The following is a 6,431-nucleotide window of genomic DNA, read 5'->3' as shown; positions in this document are numbered from 1 at the left end:
ATCACAGGTTAAAGGCCAGTCTGAGCAAATTATTGAGACCCTGTCTCAAAATAAAAATATAAAGAGATGAGAGAGGTATCTCAGTGTTGCCCCTGTGTTTGAGCTATAGTACAAAAAAAGAAAGAAAGAAAGAGAGAGAACTAAGATAAATGTGTGTTTTCAACCCACCTTTCTAGACCTTTCTTTAATTGTATTAAAGTTAAGTTGGATTGAAACAGAATCAAGAAAAGCTATAGGATAGTGTAAAATCAAAAGTGTATATTCCTATTGTAAGTGGACTGATAAATTGCTAAAGCAGAAATTAGAGGGATTTTTTTCCTTTTTTTTAAATAAATTTTTATTGGTGCATTGTAGCCATACATCTTAATGAGATAAGAAACTTGTGGAGATATGCATGCACACTTCACCCAATCCCCATCCCATTCCCTCCCCCTCCCTCTTTTCCATACTTGGTTTAGTGATTTCTTTGATATGTTTAAGTACATCATATGCTTTAAAGAGTTTCCCTCTTTTCCCCTCCCATCCCCTCAGATAGGTCACCTTAATTGCTCCTTTATAGGATCTCCTTCTTCATCTAGAGTTCCTCTTGTTACTCATTTCTCCTCAGCTTTTGCATATTAGGGCAGGCATCCAATTTCTTATTTTTTGTGACATTTCCCTGTAAATGCCATAAATCTCCTTTATGGCTGGGTAAAATTCCATTGTGTACATATCCCACAGTTTTGTAATCCACTCATCTATTGAAGGACATCTTGGCTGGCTCCATAGTTTGGCAATGGTGAATTGTGCAGCTATGACCGTAGAAGTGGTATTGCTGGATCATATGGTAAGTTCATTTTCATTCTTCTTAGGATCTTCCTTACTGTTTTCCAAAGTGGTTCCACTAATTTGCAATCCCACCAATAATGTTTTAGAGTTTCTACTTCTCCACATCTGATCAATTATAGTTTCTTTCTTCCTTGGAATTCCTTCTTTTATTTTCCACACTAATTCTCACTTACTGAAATCCTGAAAGCCAGAAGGTGAGTAACTTTGACAAGATGATCCACTCACAACCAATTTGTTTTAATAGAGGTCACTTAGATCTAGGAATCTGCTGAGAGATAAGGTGAGGCAGCGACAGTTTTAAGTGCTTCCTGACCGCACAGTTGCAGGGACCACTGGCCCTTTGCTATGGAGCAGGCTCTGATCCTGACATTGCTGACTCCAGTTCTGGCCTTGCTGTGTAGCAGGCTCCGGTCCGGCCTCTCTATGGAGCAGGCCCCAGTCCTTGTCACCATGGGCAGGATGTCTACAGAGGTTCCCATTTCTTCTTCAAAATTTTTTTCATTTTTTTCTTTAATGAAAGAAAACAAAGCGTGTCTTTTGCAGAAGCTGGGAGCCCGAATACTTAGCAGCAGTGGATCTTATCTCCCCACCGAGAGCAGAGGCCCACAGCTTCACCATGGAGATCGGGATCTGTTACTCTGAGCATAGTACCACCCCCAGCGGGGCACAGAGGAGTGCTGTGGCCATGAGCACCGAGGCCTCCCGGGATGCACTGCATGGGGCCCACCCAGCCATGCAGGGATCCCTCCAATGCGCCCCAAACATTTTTCTTACATAGTATGATGTCCAGAAAGTCTGAGCATGTGCTGCAGAAGCAGTCTACTTTCTTGGAGATATTTTTTAAAATTCAAGGCGTATTGGATTGGATCTGTCTGCCTCTCCTGAATACTGGCTGCCGCTGCTGCCACCATCTTGATCCCCAACTGGGATATTTTTTCTTAATGTTACTCCTAGCAAGATAGTTCCACAGATGGTTTCTCTGTACAATTAATTCTACTTACAAATGTGTCATTGTACACAAAATACATTTATGTACACATAAATAATAACTAATGGATAGTGAATATAGTGATTCTTACACAGTAGAGGTCCACATGATATTCTCAAACATGATTATTTTAAGAAGGTGATGGTATTACATCTCTTCCACTAGCCCACCCTAATCTTATTTCTATTTTGTCAGTAATTGTTCTATCAGAATGATTAAAAAGAAGGAAACTCAGAAAGGCTGGTTCAAGTGGTGAGGAATAAAGGGATAATCTGGTCAGAATGTTGATGTAGAGGTGACCACTGTGTGAGGTTGATTGTGAAATTGCTCTCACCCTTGCCGTACTCTGTCAAGATTCAAAGTCAGTGAGTGCTGTTTATCAGAACTAAGGCACCACAAAGAGAAGTTATCAAGCTGTACACTACTATGGGAACTGGCCTTGGCCTGATGGGTGTGTACAACCTGCCTTTCAGAATCATCTACTCATCAATAGGTGTGCTCAGGTCAGGCAGATATGTACCCTTGGTTTTCAGGGAAATGGGAGCTCAGAGCCATGGGCTTCTGTTCCCAAGAATTATTTATTAATAGAACAAACAGGGTGCTGTGAGGAAGGGGATTGTGTATCAGATACGTGTCGGGCCCTGCATTACATCCTCTCAGCTTCAGCACCATTTGGAGCCTTGGACGTGGCCAATGAAAGCAAAGTCAACTACATATTATGACAAGACAAGCTGTGATACATTAACAAGTGAACTCCAGAGTTCAGTAGCTTAACATGATAAAACTTTATTTCTCACTTCAGCAAAGTCCAACACAGATGCTCTTCAACGTGGCATGCCAGGGCAGGTGTTTTCTAACTTCTTTCCATCACCAGATGATACAGCTTAACCATTTTCATTTTGTGTGTGTGTGTGTGTGTGTGTGTGTGTGTGTGTGTGTGTGGTACTGGGTTGGAACTCAGAGGCCTTCTACCTCTGGGCTATACTCCCAGACCTATTTTATATTTTATTTGGAAACAGGGTCTCACTGAGTTGCTGAGAGCCTCACTAAGTAGCTGAGGCTGGCTTCGAACCCATGTGATCCTCCTGTCTCAGCCTCCCAAGCACTGGGATTACAAGCATGCACCACCATGCCCAACCCATTTTCACATTTATAATCTCCCTGGTGGGGTGCACTGAAAGGAAAAGCAGGGTCAGGCATGGATGGTTTCTAATGTTTCAGGTCCAGAAGTGACCCTCATCACGTCCACCTACACTCCATTGGCCAGAACCAGTCACGCTGTCACACTGAGCTCTCTGGGGCTGGAGACTTCTGTGAACCCAGGAGGAAAATTAACTGGCTTGCTGAGCTCGAAGAGGTTTCTTCTATATCTGATGGGAGGCTCTTGCTTAGCAAGAGTTCAGCCATGGTAGAAGAAGTCTTGGCCCTTCCCCCAGGTCAGTTCTCAGCTTCTGGAATCCCATCTTGTATTGCCCATCCCTTGCTCCTTCTCTCCTCAGTCTTTTCCATCTCCACAGCTTCATTATCCTTCTTCGTGACCTGTGTTTTCCCAGACCAGACTTCAGTGGTTCATTAAATCTAGTGCCTAGATCAAAAGCTGCAGAAATAGTCAATTCTCTTTTTTCAAGGACACTGAAGGCTTAAATCTTTGAAATCTCCCAGGGAGAGGAAATAATTGTGGTTCCTCCCTCTAATTCAGCAATGAAAGGTGAAATAAAGAATAAAACATATTTCAAAGTGGCTGCATATTCATATACTGCTAGGACCACTCAGTGTCCCACTTTCCCATCCCTTTTTGTCCTCTTCCAGCCCAGGCCCTTACCTGGACTTGTTCTGAGTCCTTTCTCTCCACCCTATAGACAGCTATATCTTCTAAAATGAAAATCTGACCAAGCTATTGCTTCATTTTCAAACCTGTAATAATTCCCAAGAGTCCTAATCATATGTTCATACTCAACAGTGTGATGTCTTTAGTGGGCAAAATGAGCTCCCCTTAAATATGTCTAAGTCCTAATCCCCAGAATCTGTGTGTTACCATACCTGATAAAATGGACTTTAAAGATGTGATTAACCGCCGAGCGTGGTGGCGCACGCTTGTAATCCCTGCGCTTGGGAGGCGAAGATAGGAGGATCGCGCAGGTTCAAAGCCAGCCTCTCTGGCTTAAGAGACCCTGTTTCCAAATAAAATATAAAATAGGTCTGGGAGTGTAGCCTGGAGGTAGAAGTGCTTCCAGGAACCCCAGTACCACCACCAAAAAAAAAAGAGAGAGAGAGAGAGAGAGAGAGAGAGAGAGAGAGAGAGAGAGAGAGAGGGAAAGAAAGAAAAAAAAAAGAAGAAAAGAACAAAAAAAGATGTGATTAAACCTTGAGATGAAGATTTTCCTAGATCATCTAGGTGGACCTAATGCAATCATAAGAGTTCTTAGGAAAGGAAGGCAGAAAACCACGAACAAATTGGAGGCACTTAATAAATGGATGATTTGATGAAGAGTGAATGAAGGAATTCCCTAAGTCCCTTCCCAGGGCGCCCAGGAGTCGGAGTTTGTGAGTGATGGGTCTGCATAACAGAGCCTGCCCCACTGAGGCAGGCTGGCAGATGGTGCTTCAGTTTTCCTGGCAGTCCAAGCTGAATGCTCAGGGCAGGAGATGGAATGGGGCTGCACTTGGCAGCTTCTCTCTCCTCTGGCCTTTTGAGGTCTTTTTTGGCCTGAAGCTATTTCCTGCAAGCATAAATCAGGAGTCTACTGGTGGCACAGGATCATGGAACTTTGGAGTTTTGTGAGATTCTTGTTTTTGTACTGAGGATTAAGCCTTCTGAGCTATACTCAGCCCTCAATAGCCACCCACCAGTTCAGCAGAGGCCATATACAGGAGGGCAACTTGACCTCTCCTCTGTGCTAATGCTGACTACCTGTGCTCATGCTGGCCTAGAATGTGATGAGAGAAGGCTTTCACACACTCCCCAGCTCTTCTAGGAAATATACTATCCTGTCATTTGTCATTTCTGAGTGTAGAGAATGGGATATACTATCGCTCCGGTGTGTGTGTGTTTGTTTGTTTTTGCCCTTGGTCTTTCTAATCATCTGCTAAGAACTGTGTTCTCAGCCTACAAGGGAGAAAGAGGCCTTTTCCCTCAGAAAAAGACTACATGGAAAATTAGGCTCATACATTACACTTAATTAGATGCACAAAAATAATACAAGGCCTTATTTACAATGAACATTAAAATAGGCATACAAGCATGTACATAAGTAAATAGGAAAATAAACTATGCCATATCCAAATTTCAGAATACTAAAGAATCTTAAAAATGAGTGAGAATGCTCTATGAACTGACACATAAATCATAATACACTTTTCAGTGAAAAAGCAAATGATCTCATTTATGTTAAAACAAAACTTATACATGTTTTAAGTATATCCTTGTGCTTTATTAAAAATAATTTTAAGAAATATGGACAAAAATCATGTTTATTAGAATGCAAGGTAAAGGGTAACTTTGATATTTTTCTATAAATAATTATAGTTTATAATTTTTATAATAGCATCTATATTTAATTTTTAAAATGAAGAAAAATTAGCAGAAAAAGGAAAAATTGGCAAAGGAAATAATTTTTGTGTGTGTGTGGTACTGGGGATGGAGCCCAAGGGTTTTCTACCTCCATGCTACACCTCCAGACCTATTTTATATTTTATTTGGAAACAGGTTCTCACTAAGCTGCTGAAGCTGGCTTCGAACCTGTGATCCTCCTGTCTCAGCCTCCCAAGCGCTGGGATTACAAGTGTGCGCCACCACGCCTGGCTAAAGGGAATAATTTTTGAAAGAAAACAAAAAATTAGCTGGGCACGGTGGCACACACCTCCAATCCCATTACATGGAAGGCTGAGACAGGAGGATTGTAGGTTCCAGGCCAATACTGGTAATTTAGTAAGACTCTGCTTCAAAATAAAAGTTAAATAGTGCTTTGGGTGTATCTCAGAGGTAGGATGCCCCTGGATTGAATCCTTGGTATCTCCCCCAACATAAAATTATCACAAATGCATATTTTAACTAGTTTTAAAGAAAAGAAGGAACTGAAAGCTTAATGGTAGAGAGCATGCTTAATATATGCAAAGCCTTGGGTTTAAGCACCAGGGGGGAAAAAATAAAGCAAATTAAAGGAACACTGAAGTGCTACTTCTGGCACATGAATTGAAAATTCTTGGCTCATTTATTTATAGTTAAAGCAAAATAAATTATGAACTTTTCAAAGTTTTACTTTCATATTTTACTCATAGGTTTCCATTCTAGAACCTACCTAAAGGAAATAATCAGATATTTGTTTCAAAGTTTATGTACCAAAATAGTCATCACTTCATCATCCATAAGAACAAAAAGTAAAAGCAATGCACACATCCAATAGGACTGAGATTGTGAAAGGATATTACTATGCAGTCATTTAAAATCTTGTCCTTAAAAATATTTAATGACATGTCAGAATCTCATTTTATCATGTCCAGTGAAACTAGACAGAGTTTTTAAGGCACCAATTCAACTTTGTAAATAAGTAAATACCTAGATATTAAACATGTGTGTGTGTGTGTGTGTGTGTGTGTGTGTGTGTGTGTGTGTGTG

Source organism: Muscardinus avellanarius (genome assembly GCF_963383645.1).
Source record: "Muscardinus avellanarius genome assembly, chromosome: 8".
NCBI classification, from domain to species: Eukaryota; Metazoa; Chordata; class Mammalia; order Rodentia; family Gliridae; genus Muscardinus; species Muscardinus avellanarius.
This window is presented reverse-complemented; position numbering follows the sequence as displayed.